Source organism: Rhinoderma darwinii, chromosome 5 (genome assembly GCF_050947455.1).
Source record: "Rhinoderma darwinii isolate aRhiDar2 chromosome 5, aRhiDar2.hap1, whole genome shotgun sequence".
Lineage (NCBI taxonomy): Eukaryota > Metazoa > Chordata > Amphibia > Anura > Rhinodermatidae > Rhinoderma > Rhinoderma darwinii.
Genome location: NC_134691.1, coordinates 212,662,217 through 212,679,202, shown reverse-complemented (window position 1 = coordinate 212,679,202; position 16,986 = coordinate 212,662,217). Strand labels below are relative to the sequence as shown.

Here is a 16,986-nt window from a genome sequence, read left to right as displayed (position 1 = left end):
CCTCAGGCAACGAGAAGGGATCACTAGGCGGACGGCTTGCGCCGGACGGCCTAGAAGGGCGATTCCTTGTTGGGACAAGCTGTGTTGGGACAAGCTGTGATGCCGTTCACATACGGATTTGTGACTGGGGAGACCCAGTTGCGACAATCTATCCGGATTGAGGTCGAGGAGAAACATCGCCAGCGGAAGAACCTGAAGTTCATAGTAGGGGAAATCTTGCTTGGCTTCTTCGGCCTCAGACGGGAGAATATCCTGTGTCTTAATGACCAGGAAGGCCGCGGACGATATACCATCTCCTTTTGTACCGCGGCCTGCTGCGACACCATCTGTGCAGCCCTGTCTGGTGCGGACCAGACAGATGAGCGCCTGGACGGGCTCAATTTCTTGTTCCTCTACGGTGAGGAATCCATTCCACTCGTCGTGGTGATGCATAGCCCGTTTGTCCCTGCCAGGGACATTGAGATCTTCCTAGGGCGATATTGCAAAGAAATACACTTCAGCCATGAAGTAAAAAATGCAGAGGGCTTCTGGAATGGCAAACGGAAGTACTTCGTGAAGTTCTTCCAAGACCCAAGTGGCATACGAGGCTTTGTACATCCGCCAGCCAACTTTGCCATTGGGAGGAACCGGGGTTATCTCTTTTACCCCCAGATGCCCCGGTTCTGCTGGAACTGCCAGTCGTATGGACATACAAAAGACGCATGCAGTGAAGGTCATGTCATACGCTGTAACAAATGTGGAGGCCTTGGGCACGTGGCCTCCAAGTGCAGTTCCAGCACCATGTGTAACCTGTGCGGGGAGACAGGACACATGTACAAAGATTGTCCAAAGAGAACGCAGTCATTGAGGGGTGAACCCAAACCTGGGCCACCCCGACCGGGGCCAGGGCAGCAGCCTGCAACAGGTGTGGGCACTGCTGGTAATGCCCCGGGACCCACCGAAGGGTCAGGGCCAATACCCTCCAGTCCACGTGTGGAGGGTGGTCCTAGGGATTCCAAGGGGGCCGAGCAGGGCTGTTCTAGCTCTGTAATGAAGGCCCCAAGCTCCAACCCGGAACCGGTCGGAAAAAAGTCTCGCCGCTCCTCGATACCCACAAAAGGGGACTGGGCAGAGATGGCGGCTGGTGAAGAGCCAAATAAGGAGTCCAGACGTAGGGGCTCCTTGCGGGATACCCCAAGCACCAGCCGCCACCGATCGGCTGGAGAGCTAGAGTCCGTCCCTCTTGTTACGCCAATAGAGGGTCGGATGCAGACGGCTTTAGATGCAGTAGGCGGAATGATGAGAAAGAAGGAAGGGACCTCACAGGCTCCTGAGCAACCCGAGATGACCAGCGATCCGGAGAGACCTGTAGCCGCACCTGAGGTAGCAGAGGCCGGAGATCGTGACAGAGATGACATCAGCCAGGAGACCAAGGAGACATCGAGTGAGGAGGACGAGGACGGAGCGTGTATGGATTTATCCAGTACGGGGAAGAGGTCGAGAGAAGAGGACGTGTCCACAATTAAGAGGAAAACACTATGCCGCAGCTCGGATGAAAGCGAATTCAGGGGAAGAGTCGGGCCTAAACATCTATCCGGCTCTGACCCTGTGAACATCTTGGAGTTCGCGTCTCCGGAAAAGGGGCAGCCTGACTCCCAGAGTATATCGGGGTCGGGCTCCTCAGAAGTGGACACTGACTCTCCATAAGTTATGCCTTCTAGTACCCTAAAATTCTCCTCACTGAATGTGAGGTCCCTAAAGAGCCCTGTTCGCAGGGCTGCTTTATTTTCATTTCTTGAGACTATGGACTTTGATTTTTGCCTACTGCAGGAGTGTGGAATCCCTAACAGCATGGACTATATGGATTTAAAACAAGACTGGAAGCTGGGCCCTTCGGTGTGGTCTGGAGCCAATGACTGTCGTTCTTCAGGTGTGGGACTACTCTGCCGTGGCCGTTTTATTTCCATACAAAATGTGATTGAGATTATGCCCGGCAGAGCTGTTTTAACCCACCTACATATTAATGGACTTTTAATTCGTATTTTAAATGTGTATGCCCCTCCTGACAAACAGGAGCGGGCAGAACTTTTTAATATTTTACCACTGTTTTGTGTTGGATCTACCCCCCTGCTGGTAGGGGGTGATTTTAACTGCATAAGAGAAGGAGAGTGCCGGCAGGGGGGTGATGCAAATAGAAAAGACCTAACTACCTACCTGCTCAAAAATTTTATTGATGATTTTAAATTACGCGATTGCTGGAAGGATCTCTTGCCAGGAGACCCAGGCGCCACATGGTCTAATGGAAGAGTGAGCTCCAGAATCAATTTTATCTTTGCCTCTCATGATTTTACCCCTCAAAAATGCATGCTTTTAAATAATATCTTTTCAGATCCCAAACTCCTAAATGTGTCTCTGGAGCTCGAGGGAGAGCAAAAAGTAAGGGCCTCTGGAGGTTGAACGCCACACTCCTGGAGGACCCTGAAATTAAAAATGAGTTTGTGCGGACCTACCAGTGCTGGCAATTACAGAGAAAACCCCACGAGACCATGCTGCACTGGTGGGAGGGCATTAAACCAAAAATTAAATTATTTTTTATCCGAGCAGGTAGGAAGAAAGCTAGAGAAAAGAAACAGTGGTTTTATGTTCTTAATAAGCGTCTACATGTGCTTTTTAAATTGAAGGATGTTGGGTTTGATGTGGATTCTGATATTTTAAACTTAAAAGCTGAAATAAAAAAATGTCTTGATGATAAAGGTAAACAAATAATTTTTAACTCCCACGTGAAGCATCTAGAAGAAGACGAGAAGTGCTCCCGATTCTTTTTTTAAAAAGGTAAATGACAAAAGAGACGCTATTTTAAACCTAGAAGGGGAGACTTCCGTGGGAGGAATGTTAAATGCAGCTTTTAATTTTTACCAACTCCTTTTTAGCAGAAAAGCTATTGATGAATCCTTTTTAAATCATGCTCTTAACTCCCTTGATTTTAAGTTAGATACTTTGGACCAGGAGGTTTTATCCCGGGATCTTAATTTGGAGGAACTTTTATTTGTTTTTAAAAGTTTTTCAGCGGGAAAGGCCCCTGGGGAGGATGGGTTGCCTATTGAATTTTATCTAACTTTTTGGGATGTTTTAAAAGAGGATATGATTTTACTATATAAAGAGGCTTTTATTGTAGAAGAGCTGCCCCCTTCTTGGAGAAGGGGGATTGTGTCCCTAATTTTTAAAAAGAAGGGTGGAAAGGACCAGCTCAAAAATTGGCGCCCGATTACGCTTTTAAATGTAGATTATAAAATTTTAGCCAAACTGATAGCGGTCCGTTTTAAACCTTTTATCAGTAAATTAATCCACCCAAATCAGGTCTGTGGGGTACCTGGTAGATCTATCACTGAGTCCCTTAATATTTTAAGAGATGTTAGTTGCTATTTTAAAGATCGAGGCCAAAACCTTGCTATTTTATCCCTTGACTTTGAAAAGGCCTTTGATAGAGTGTCCCAGGAGTTCCTTTTTATGGTGCTTAAAAAAATGGCCGTGCCTGATTTTATGATAAGTCGTGTTATGCTTTTATATCGGTCCTGTTTTAGTGAAATTTCTATAAATGGATTTTTAACTAGTGGTGTTCCTCTTTTATCTGGAGTCAAGAAAGGGTGCCCATTGTCTCCCCTACTATTTATTTGCGCAATGGAGCCCCTTTTAGCTATGCTCAGGAACGATAAAGTTATTAGAGGCGCCCCAATACCTGGTGGGAGGGGCAACCAAGTAAAGGTATTAAGCTACATGGATGATGTGACAATTCTGTGCCCTGATTCATCATCCATGAGGAGGGCGCTGAGGAACACCACCTTTTTCTGCGAGGCTTCTGGTTTTAAACTTAACATTGATAAATGTGAGTGTTTTAATATAGGAGGCTGGGATTCCTCCCTGACCCCAGGAGTCAGAATGCAGAAGGACCAGATTAAAATTTTAGGGATTGTTTTTAATCAGGCGAACAATGGGACCTCTAACTGGGACTCAGTGATAGCAAAAATAGAGAAGAAGGTTTTAATGTGGAATCTTAGGAGCCTCACGATGGAGGGGAAAATTTTAATCATAAAAATGGTTTTAATCCCAATAATGCTCTATTTGGCCATGGTTTTCCCTCCATCCATTTTATATATTAAAAAGCTAACACGCATTTGTTTTATGTTTCTGTGGGGCTCCAAGATGGAAAAATTAAAACGTGATTTTATGTATAAAGGTAAAGACAATGGCGGGAGAGATGTTCCTAACCTTTTTACATTTTTTTATATCAAATATTTCTGCTTCTGTTTTAAAATGTTTAAATCCGATGGCATTTTTAGCTGCTTTTTATAATACGCAGCGGGCATGGTTTTTAAACGTTGGGCTCGTATCTCCCTAAATTCTCCTGTGCTTCTGTGTCCCCCAAAACACTATGTGGTGCTAGAAAAGACTGTTAGGCTCCTGAGCCTCCAAGAATTGGAGCCTGACATATTGGGGGACCAGAGAAAGGTGTCGATGGCGTGCAGACACGGAGAACAGACAGTGGCAGTGTCCAATTTCTCGCAGGCAAGGTCCAAGCAAGTGTGGCGAAATGTGTATGGAAAATATCTTGCAAATGTGCATAAGGACCTTGCCTGGGCAATCGTCCACCAGTGCCTCCCTACACGTGCATTCCAACATAGGCGAGGACTGGTGGCGAGAGCCAAGTGCCCACGAGATAGGTGCGGGAATGACGAAACAGTAATGCACTTGTTCTGGAACTGCCACTATGCACAGGAGGTATGGAGGAAAGCAGGCCTTTTACTAAAATGGATCTGTGGTCTTAAAGATTTTAAGTACGAATACGTTTTTTATGGCCTTTTTACCTGCCCATCATTCAGACAGCAGATGATCTGCTGGATGATTATTAATTGTTTTAAAAATGCCATCTGGAAGGTTAGGAACATTCTTCTTTTTAAACGTGATTTTATTGACATTACAGACTGTGTCAAGATTGCGCTAAGTGAGTTGTATGTCTACTACCTCAGAGACAAAAAAAATCTAGGAGCAAAAGAGGCGGCATCCATGTGGTGTCTGTCTCTGTGGAACACGATTACCATGTAAATAATTTATGTATTTGTAATTGTGATTTTACTGCTTGTTTTATCCTGCCATTGTCATATTTTTAAAGAAACCTTCTTCTCGTTAAAAATTTATTGCTTTTATCATTTTAATGAAATGCATTAAAAATAAACATTTTATTACTGAATTTAATTTTACAAAAAGGTTTTAATGAAATGAATTATAAAAACTTTTTGTTATTGAATTTTATTAAAGAAAAATTTACAAACAAATAATTTATTACAGAATTGTATTACACAAAAATTATTTTATGAAATGTACAACAAGCATTTTATGGCAGAATTTTTTTCTATGAAAATGTATTCTCTGTATATATATATGTGTCAATAAAATTTTGTTGAAACCTTATCTGTTCTTATCAGGACACGGTGCATTACATGCAAAGCCGCCGTACACACGCGGCCCTGGTCAGTCTGGATCAGGAGAAGGCTTTTGACCGGGTCTCTCACGAATTCATGGGTAAGGCTCTGCGTAGGCTGCGGCTTGGCAGGTTGTTCTGTTTGTATGTTAACCTGATGTATTGCGACATTTACAGCTCGGTGCTGGTGAACGGCTGGAAGACTGACCCCTTTCCTGTATCGTCGGGGGTTAGACAAGGCTGTCCTCTTTCACCTCTCCTTTTTGTTTGTGTTATAGAGCTCTTCGCAGAGGCTATCCGGCAGAACGGAGAGATCAGAGGGATCACCGCACCAGGTCCAGGACACTTCGAGGTCAAATGCTCGCTGTACATGGACGACGTGACCGTCTTCTGCGCTGACCAGAGCTCGGTGACTGCACTCGTCCAGACCTGCGAGGAGTTCGGACGCGCTTCAGGGGCAAAAGTCAACTGCGGGAAGTCGGAAGCCATGCTCTTCGGAAAATGGTACCTGCCTTCTCCTGCCTCCTTCCCGTTTACTATCAAGCCGGACTTCATCAAAATTCTGGGAGTCTGGTTCGGTAAGGAAGGTGCAGCCCTAAAGTCGTGGGAAGAACGCTTGGCCAAAGTCAACCAAAGGATCGGACTGTGGAGCCTCAGACAACTCACTATTGAGGGCAAAACAATGGTCCTGCGTAACGAAGTCTTGCCTGTGCTACAATACACTGCACAGGCATGGCCCCCTCTTGCCACTGTCTCGAGGGCCATTACCAGGACTGTGTTTCGCTTCATCTGGGGCTCGAAAATGGACAGAATAAAGCGGACTGTTATGTACAAGGAGCCCCGCAAAGGTGGGAAGGGTATACCCGACATTCCCACTCTGCTGCGGATCGCTTTTGTATGTGACTGTGTTCGTAGGACTCTGAGGACAGCAAACTGCTCTGCGGGCAAGGCCATGTCCCGCTACTTCCTCCTTCCCCTCTGGCGAGGTTTTGGCTGGGACAAGTGGGACAGCTCCTTCCCTTACAACTGGCACGCTCCCTGGTTCTACGGAGATGTCGTCCGGTTTGTGAGGGAGCATCAGCTGGAGGGTCTTAAGCCCGACTTGTGGAAACCTAAGACGATCCACAAGCACATCAGAGCAAAGGACTCACTGGAGTCTGTTCCAGGGCTTCATGCCGACACGTTGGAGACTGTTTGGACTAACGTGTCATCTGGCAGGTTGACCAACGGGCACAAGGACATTTCATGGATGGCCATCCAGGGAGGACTGCCTCTTAGGTCATTCATGCATGACCGCAACCTGTGCAAGACCCGCTACTGCCCCAGGTGCCCCTTCACGGAGGAAACATCTTTGCACACTTTCTGGCAGTGCCCCTTTGCACAGGGTCTGTTGAAAGCCTTGGAACATGAACTCAAGGACTCAGTACCCAGGAACAGACTGTCGTACCGCTCTGTACTTTATGGACTATTTCCTGGGAATACCACGGATGGAGCAATCCAGGAAGCCTGGCGCCTTATGAATTGCTTTAAGGACGCTATATGGTTTGCCAGGAACCGTCTGATTTTGCGGAGAGAGAGTGTGTCCGTCCAGGACTGCCGCAGGCTGATCCACAGCCTGCTCAGAGACTATTCCACCTGGGACAGCCCGGACGTCGATGAGGAAGAGGACTGATACTCCCCTCCCCCCCACTCTCCCTTCTTGTGTGTTGTCCTTCAATAAAGCTTCGGGCCTGTGATTTCCCCCTTCCCTATCCCCTCCTACCCACTCCCCTATCCCATCACTTGTCTGTAATGCTTTGTTGTTTGGCGTTAGTGAATGCAAGAATGTTAGTGTAGCATGTGGTGTAATGTATAGCATAGGCTAGCCTGTACTGTGTATTATACTGTCATGTTATGTTTGACGACTGTTATTATTTATTATTTGCTGCTTCATGGCTTGCGCTGTGTCGCAGTAATGTTTGTATGATGACGATTGATTGTCAATAAAGCATTTTTCAATCAAAAATCTGTTCTTATCAGTTTAATATCTGATACGTCCCCTATCTGGGGACCATATATTAAATGGATTTTTAGAACAGGGAGATGGAAATAGAGCTTGCTCTGTCCACTCCACGCATTGACCTGGTATTGCAGTATTTCCAGGACCGGTGCACCCTTTCCTTATGTGTTGACTAAAATCAGATTCCAAAAGTGCTTTTTGTGTTTGCCATTGTTTTTGTCTTGCACATTGCACATCTCCTTTAATCCCATTATTTCAACACCTGTTGGACAATGCATTTGTACAGTCATGTGTGATAATGAGCTAGTTTATTAAATGCAATTAATTAATAGATTTCCACCTCTTGTTTTGTGTCTGTGTTTCTGGCATTTCAAATTGGAACAGCTCATTCACCTTCCTTGTCTTCTCTCCGCCCTCCCTCCTAGGTAAGTTAAAGAGCTGCACCTGAGCCAGCCATCAAGCCAGCCACTGATTGATGCAGCACCACAGTCAAATAGTGGAGTGGAGTAGGGGAACAGCAAACAGCCATTAAAGCAGCCAGCCGCCCGCCCGCCCGCCACAATGGACCTACCTGTGTACACTAGATGGATGTGATGGAATGTACTGTCGTTTCTACATTTCAAAGAAGTAAGAATTGCAGTTGCAACAAACCCTTGCTTGCCTACAAAGAGAGCAGCAATTTGGATTTGTTACTATGTTACCTGGAAGAATAACAAACTGTGCAAGGATGGAGGTTGTAGGAGCAAGGAGAAGTTGTCTGTAAAGTTGGTGGATGCCTATTTTCCATTTTGCAGTCTCTTGTCTCCCTCTTGTGGCCTCCTGGAGGCAACTAGCTGTGCAAAAAAAAGACAGCCTGGGGGCCGCCTGTTGCAGTGTTGCCCTCTCAGGCAACACTGAGTGACTGACTGAGCCGCACCGTCTTATATAAAGTTCAGACGGAACTTTGCACGTGTCATAGTGGAGCCCTCAGGAGCCAGAGCCAGCTTTCTGACATCATAATGGGGTCTCAGAGATAAAAGCCTGGGCCCAGGCAGTGTTGGTCAGTGCTGCTCAGCAGGCAGCACTGGACTGGATTACAGCTGATACAAGATGTGAAGGAAGAAGGGGTGACTGTGGGCATGCACTTACTGCTGCTGCTGCCAGTGTTTGCACGGCAGGAGGGCATTTGGGCGTTGCCAGGAAGGCGTTTTTATGTAGATTCCTCCTCTTTCAGCACTGCATTGTGGTGCAAGCAAAAGAAGCAAATCCTGTCTTGCTTCCTCTCCGGCCTTTATTCACCTCCCGAGTGCCTAGCTGTGCTTGTGTGAGTGTGTGAGCCTGCAGGGCCCCATGGAATTGCCTAGGAGTAGGCTGAATCGCTGCAAGGGGTGAACAGCAGTATTGGGCAGGCTCGGGCAACGCGTGGCACATTCGGGTTATCGCTTCTCGGCCTTCTGACTGAGATCAAGTGTAGTGCTGTTTATTCGTATCAGCTCTGCCTTGGTCTTGGTTGGGAGGTGCTCAGGTACCCTCTCTCTCGGCCTCGGGGGATCGTCCAGGTTCGCCTGGATTTCACCCCCGTGCTGCTATTTGGGAGAGAGGCTTAGTCCTGAGCAACCGGTTGCGATCCACATACCCCCGTGTAGGTTTCGGCCGAAAAGGGGAGTTGCGTTAGTTGGCCACAGTGACCCGTGTGTCTCTGTGGTGCGCATACAAGTTGGGGGTTTGTCATGGCAGGAAATGACAACCCAACATTTGAGCCGAACTTCACTCGGCTCAAAAACTCTATACGTTTTACGTATACGGAGGAGGCTCCAGTAAACGGCGGTCTGAAACACCTGATCGAGGAAGTGCTCCTGGGAGTATTCGCAATCCGACCCTTGGAGATTTTGGCAATCGCTTGAAAAAGGTAGGCAGAGATCCCAGGCTGAAAGGGGTCCAGATTGTGGAGCACTTCCCCTCAGATCGAAAACTCATGGTGATTAAAATGTATTCCCCTTATATAACTGAAGAGGAGATTGTGTTCTTTCTGAAAAATTACTGTACTCTAGTTATTCCTAAGGAGAAGGTTATGAATGAGTTTGATGTGTGGACTTCAAAATGGAAATTTTTTGTAGAATTAAAAGACAATCCCAAAGCACCTGAGGAAAAATTGGTACCCCCAGCTCGTTTTAAATTGGGCAATATTAATGGTGATATTCTTTTTAATGGTATGGAGGAATTCTGCAGAATCTGCAAAAAATATGGGCATTCAAAAAATGATTGTGAAAGTACCTGCACAAATTGTGGAAGTAAAAATCATACGGTTCGAAGTTGTAGTGAACCAAAAAATTGTAGTTTATGTCAAGATCCCAGTCACTTCTATGCATCCTGTCCCCACAGACAGAAACCGCAACAGAAACCGCAAAAAAATATGCACCAACCTCAACGTGAGGGACAGCTTGGAAACCAGCCAGCCCCAGAAGAGGAGGCAAATATGGAAGCCCAGGAAGCAGGTCACGCTACAGAAATTTCAACAGGTAAGTCTGTTGTCTCTCTTGTCAGTGAAGGATTCCAGTCGCAGATTAAAATGAAAGACCGTCAAAAGGAGAGGAAAAGGATGGAGAAGCAGGGGACGGGGATGCTTTCCTCTTGCAGGGAAGGTAGTAACCCGGAGGAAGCTGCATCTCAGGCTAAACTAAAAGAAGAATCGGGTGCAAAAAAAAGGAAAACAGGTGATCCTCTAAATCGGGATGTACTGGAGATGGGAAACCGTTATTCGGCAATACAACCTGAGGGAGAACTTGAAACACCCAGCATCATCTCGGAAACCCCGGAAGAAATGGCTCAGATGTCTGTCAGACAGCCTGGGGCTTCCCATACAAGAAGCCGCACGGAAGAGATGGACTATGTGTCAGAACCGCCAGAAAGGGGTAAGAAGACAGTGATGAGTGATCCAAATACTCTCCTTAGTCCTCTCTGTGAGGATTTTTCGGAGGAGGCAACAGACAGTGATTCCAGCTCAACAGACTTATTGCGCTGCGTGACCTCTAGAGGTGACCTGGATTTCTCTGACAGTTCTCAGGGGTTGGCTAGGCTGGAAGAAGAAATTAAGACTTTAAGAGGTTGAAATTTGTATTTTATCCCACCTTTTACCTTCATTGATGGCAGTTTTGAAAGGACTCTCCCTAAATGTAAGGGGTATCAAGTCAAGCACACGCAGAACAGTACTTTTTAATTATCTATCCCTGCTTTCCGCCTCGGTGTTCTTCTTGCAGGAGTGTGGCATCCCTCATCAGGCGGAATATAAGAGGTATGAAAAAGATTGGACATATGGGACTTCGGTGTGGTCCGGTTCCAATATAACAAAATCTGCAATACTTTTTAAAGGTAATGTTAATATTGCTTTTAAACAAGAAATTTTACCAGGTAGGATTTTATTGGTTAAGGCCTTTCTTAATGGTGTTATGTGGCAGTTTTTAAATTTTTATGGATCACCGAACAAAAAAGAAAGAGAAGAGATGTTGGAAATTTTACCTCTGTTTATTAATAATTCCTGTCCTTTAGTTTTAGCCGGGGATTTTAATTGTGTTTTAAGAGGTGAAAAAAGATCTACACAATCTTCCAGTAGAAACTATGACAAAACTTCTGGTCTATTAAGTAATATCGTAACTGACTTTAAACTTATAGATGTTTTTAAAAATTGCAACAAAAAAATGTCTGAACTGGAAAGTACTACATGGAGTAATATACGATGCAGCTCAAGAATTGATTTTATTTTTTCTTCTCAGCAAATTTTACCTGTCCACTGTGAACTTTTAACTAACATGTTCTCTGACCATAAAGGCCTTTTATTTGTCTTAAATCTTGATCCTGGTTTTAGAAGAGGCGCTAGTTCATGGAAGATGAACGTGTCGCTTTTAAAAGATGAAAAAATAATGGCAGATTTTACTAAGTTTTACAACAGGTGCAAGCAGAAAAAGGACCCTACAGAATCTATGAGAATATGGTGGGATAAAATGAAGAAAAATATAAAAGAATTCTTTATCAGGTATGGAGTTCAAAAAGCAAGAGAAAAGAGAGCGGTTTACGAAAAATATAATACACAATTACAAACACTCTACAAAATGAGGTCTGTGGGGATAGATGTAACTGAAGAAATAATACACGTTAAAAAAGAGGTAAAAACATTTTTGGAAGATAAAGGAAAATAAATAATCTTTAAGGCTAAAATACAACACATTGAAGAAAATGAAAAGTGCTCCAGATATTTTTTTAAAAAAAAGTGTACAGAGGAGAATCCATATAGAAAAAATGGAAGGAGAAACAGTAATTGATAATATTTTGGAAAAAACACATACTTATTATAAAGACCTTTTTAACGAAAAAAATGTGGATAAAAATGTTATGGATGATGTTTTAAAGGAAATTTCATGTGTTTTAGAATCTAATGCCCAATCTGTTTTATTACAGCCCATTACAGAAAAAGAAATACTGGATACCATAAATAGTTTTAAGTTGGGTAAAGTTCCAGGAGCTGATGGGGTACCAATTGAATTTTATAGAACGTTTTATGAGGTTTTAACCCCTTCCCTCTTTAGCCACTTTTGACCTTCCTGACAGAGCCTCATTTTTCAAATCTGACATGTGTCACTTTATGTGGTAATAACTCCGGAATGCTTTCACCTATCCAAGTGATTCTGAGATTGTTTTCTCGTGACACATTGGACTTTATGTTACTGGCAAAATTTGCTCGATATGTTCAGTATTTAATTGTGAAAAACACCAAAATTTAGCGAAAAATTGCAAAAATTAGCATTTTTCTCAATTTAAATGTATCTGCTTGTAAGACAGGCAGTTATAATACACAAAATTGTTGCTAATTAACATCCCCCATATGTCTACTTTAGATTGGCATCGTTTTTTGAACATCCTTTTATTTTTCTATGACCTCACAAGGCTTAGAACTTTAGCAGCAATTTCTCACATTTTCAAGAAAATTTCAAAAGGCTATTTTTACAGGGGCCAGTTCAGTTGTGAAGTGGTTTTGAGGGCCTTATATATTAGAAACCCCAAAAAAGTCACCCCATTTTAAAAACTTCACCCCTCAAAGTATTCAAAACAGCATTTAGAAAATGTCTTAACCCTTTAAACATTTCACAGGAATTAAAGTAGAGGTGAAATGTACAAATTTCATATTTTTCTGCAGAAATACATTTTTAATACAATTTTTTTTATAACACAGAAGGTTTTACCAGAGAAATGCAACTCAATATTTGTTGCCCAGTTTTTGCAGTTTTAGGAAATATCCCACATGTGGCCGTAGCGTGCTACTGGACTGAAACACCGGCCTCAGAAGCAAAGGAGCACCTAGTGGATTTTGGGGCCTTATTTTTGTTAGAATATATTTTAGGCACCATGTCAGGTTTGAAGGGCTCTTGCGGTGCCAAAACAGTCAAAATCCCCCAAAAGTGACCCCATCTGGGAAACTAGACACCTCAAGGAAATTATCTAGGGGTGTAGTGAGCATTTTCACCGCACAGGTTTTTTACAGAAATTATTGGAAGTAGGCCGTGAAAATTAAAATCAACATTTCTTCAAAGAAAATGTAGGTTTAGCGATTTTTTTTCTCATTTCCACAAGGACTAAAGGAGAAAAAGCACCGCAAAATTTGTAAAGCAATTTCTCCCGAGTAAAACAATACCTCACATGTGGTAATAAACGGTTGTTTGGAGACACGGCGTGGCTGAGAAGGGAAAGAGCGCCATTTGGCTTTTGGAGTTCACATTTAGCAGGAATGGTTTGCGGAGGCCATGTCACATTTACAAAGCCCCTGAGGGGACAAAACAGTGAAAACCCCAAACAAGTGACCCCATTTTGGAAACTATACCCCTTGAGGAAATTATCTAGGGGTATAGTGAGCATTTTGACCCCACAGGTTTTTTGCAGAAATTTTTGCAAGTAGGCTGTGAAAATGAAAATCTACATTTTTTCAAATAAAATGTAGGTTTAGCTAATTTTTTTTCATTTCCACAAGGACTAAAGGAGAAAAATCACCATAAAATTTGTAAAGAAATTTCTCCCGAGTAAAACAGTACCCCACATGTGGTAATAAACGGCTGTTTGGACACACGGCGAGGCTGAGAAGGGAAAGAGCGCCATTTGGCTTTTGGAACTCAAATTTAGCAGGAATGGTTTGTGGAGGCCATGTTACATTTACAAAGCCCCTGAGGGGACAAAACAGTGGAAACCCCCCACAAGTGACCCCATTTTGGAAACAACACCCATTGAGGAAATTATCTAGGGGTATAGTGAGCGATTTGACACCACAGTTTTTTTGCAGAAATTATTGGAAGTAGGCCCTGAAAATAATAATCTACATTTTTTCAAAGAAAATGTAGGTTTAGCTAATTTTTTCTCATTTCCAGAAGGACTAAAGGAGAAAAAGCACCACAAAATTTGTAAAGCAATTTCTCCCGAGTAAAACAATACCCCACATGTGGTAATAAACGGCTGTTTGGACACACGGCAGGGCTTAGAAGGGAAAGAGCACTATTTGACTTTTTGAGATCACATTTAGCAGGAATGATTTGCGGAGGCCAGGTCACATTTGCAAAGCCCCTGAGGGGACAAAACAATGAAAACGCCCAAAAAGGGACTCCATTTAGGAAACTACACCTCTTGAAGAATGCATCTAGGGGTGTAGTGAGCATTTTGACCCCACAGATGTTTCATAGAATTTATTAGAATTAGGCAGTGAAAATAAAAACAGTCCTTTTTCTTCAATAAGACGTAGCTTTAGCGCAAATTTTTTCATTTTCTCAACAAATAAAGGAAAAAAAAGAACCCAACATTTGTAAAGCTATTTCTCCCGAGTACGGCAATACCCCATATGTGGTCATAAACTGCTGTTTGGGCAAACGGCAGGGCTCAGAAGGGAAGGACCGCCATTTGGAGTGCAGATGTTGCTGGATTGGTTTCTGGGCACCTGTGGGCCCAAAACAGTGGAAACCCCCCAGAAGTGACCCCATTTTGTAAACTACACCCCTCAATGCATTTACCAAGGGGTGTAGTAAGCATTTTAACCCTGCAGGTGTTTTGTAGAAATTAGTGTGCGCTCAATGTTGCAGAGTGAAAATGGGATTTTTTTCCATAGATATGCCAATATGTGGTGCCCGGCTTGTGCCACCATAACAAGACAGCTCTCTAATTATTATGCGGTGTTTCCCGGTTTTAGAAACACCCTACATGTGGCCCTAATCTTTTGTCTGGACATATGACAGGGCTCAGAAGTGAAGAGTACCATGCGGAGTGGAGGCCTAATTTGGCGATTTACAAAGTATTGGTTCACAACTGCAGAGGCTCAGATGTGAAATAATAAAAAGAAACCCCTGATAAGTGACCCCATTATGGAACTGCACCCCTCAAGGCATTTATTAAGGGGTGTAGTGAGCATTTTCACCCCACAGGTCTTTTCCATAAATGAATGCGCTGCGGATGGTGCAAATTAAAAATTTATATTTTTCCCTAGATATGCCATTCAGTGGCAAATATGTCATGCCCAGCTTATGACGCTGGAGACACACACCACAAAAATTGTTAAAAGGGTTCTCACGGGTATGACGGTGCCATATATGTTGAAGGAAACTGCTGTTTGGGCACGCTGTAGGGTTCAGGGCCGAGGGAGCACCATTTGGCTTTTGGAGAGCGGATTTTGCTTGGTACTATATTTGTTTGAGTATTGCTGGTGTTTTATAATGTGGGGGTACATGTAAGCGGGGCGGAGTATATAAGGGGCATAGTCAGGTGGTATAAAAAAATAAAAATAATCCATAGATGTGTGTTACGCTGTGAAGCAATCCTTTCTGCACAGGCCGGTGTCGCACTGATAAATGGTGTCATTTCTTATCCCCCTTTTGGTCCACACTCCGCGCCTTTGTAGTTTGGGGAATTTTGCTGGGAAAGTATTATCCTGGTATAATACGGGCACCGTCGCTTCCATCGGATATGATTGGGCCCTCCCTTCCTGGTTCCCTAATTTTAGGTCCTTGATAAATCGCCTCTTGAAACAGAAGAAATGTTCTCCTCGGGCACAACTGCATATTTTTTTATTTCCTGACTTATTGGAGCCATAACTAATTTTATTTTTCATAGACGTAGCGGTATGAGGGCTGGTTTGTTGCGGGACGAGCTGTAGTTATTATTGGTACCATTTTGGGGTACATGTGACTTTTTGATCACCTTTTATCCTATTTTTTGGGATGCCAGGTAAACCAAAAAACGCAATTCTGGCACAGCTTTTTTTGGTTTTTTTTTATACAGAGTTCACCATGCGTTATAAACTACATGTTACCTTTATTCTGCGGGTCAGTACGATTCCGGCGATACCTCATTTATAGAACTTTTTTATGTTTTACAACTTTTTGCACAATAAAATTACTTTTGTAAAAAGAATGTATTTTTTCTGTCGCCAAGTTGTGAGAACCATAACGTTTTAATTTTTTTGTCGACGGAGTTGTATGAGGGCTTGTTTTTTGCGGGACGAGCTATAGTTTTTATAGGTACCATTTTTGGATACGTGCGACTTTTTGATCACTTTTTATTGTAATATTTGTAGGGCAAAGTGACTAAAAAACAGAAACTCTGGTAACGTTTTTTACGGGTTTTTTTTACGCTGTTCACCGCGTGCAATAAATAATATAATATTTTGATACCTCCGGTCGTTACGGTCGTGGCGATACCAAATACATATGGTTTATTATTATTTTTCAATAATAAAGGACTTGATAAGAGTAAAAGGGGGATTGTGTGTTATTTGATTACTTGAAACTTTTATTGTTTTCAAACTTTTATTTTTTGCACTTTTTTTTACACTTTTTTATACTTTTTTTACACTTTTTCTCAAGTCCCACTAGGGGACTTGAAGGTCCAACGGTCAGATTTTTTTTTTTCTAATACATTGCACTACCTATGTAGTGCAATGTATTAGATCTGTCAGTCATTCACTGACAGCAAGCCGTTTAGGCTTCGCCTCCCGGCGGGGCCTAAATCGGCTTCCGTAATGGCAGAGCAGGAGACCATTGTGTCTCCTGTTGCCATAACAGCAGTCGCCAGTCCCGATTGCCTGTCAGGGCTGGCGATCTGCTTGTAACCGCTACGATGCAGCAATCGCTTTCGATTGCTGCATCGAAGGGGTTAATGGCAGGGATCGGAGCTAGCTCCGGTTCCTGCCGTTACAGGTGGATGTCAGCTGTACAGTACAGCTGACTTCCACCGCTGATGACGCCGGATCAGCTCCTGACCCGGCGCCATCTTGCCGGCAGCTACGGAAGCCGATCAGGCTCCGCCGCCGGGCGGATCTTGACCGGCTTCGGTGCTAGGCAGACCGGGAGGCCAGTATTAGGCCTCCGGTTGCCATTGCAGCCACCGGAACCCCGGCAATTTCATTACTGGGGTTCCGATGAGCTGCAAACACCTTAAGTGCAGCGATCGCGTTTGAGCGCTGCACTTAAGGGGTTAATGGCGGGGATCGAAGCTAATTTCGGTCCCCGCCGTTACAGTCGGATGTCAGCTG

The 16,986-nt window shown here is 43.7% G+C and overlaps 1 pseudogene; it reads left to right on the top strand.

Moving 5' to 3' along the window:
* Positions 1 to 7,439: 7,439 nt before the first annotated feature.
* On the top strand, positions 7,440 to 7,613 carry LOC142653735 (U2 spliceosomal RNA; annotated as a pseudogene).
* The last annotated feature ends 9,373 nt before the right edge of the window (positions 7,614 to 16,986 follow it).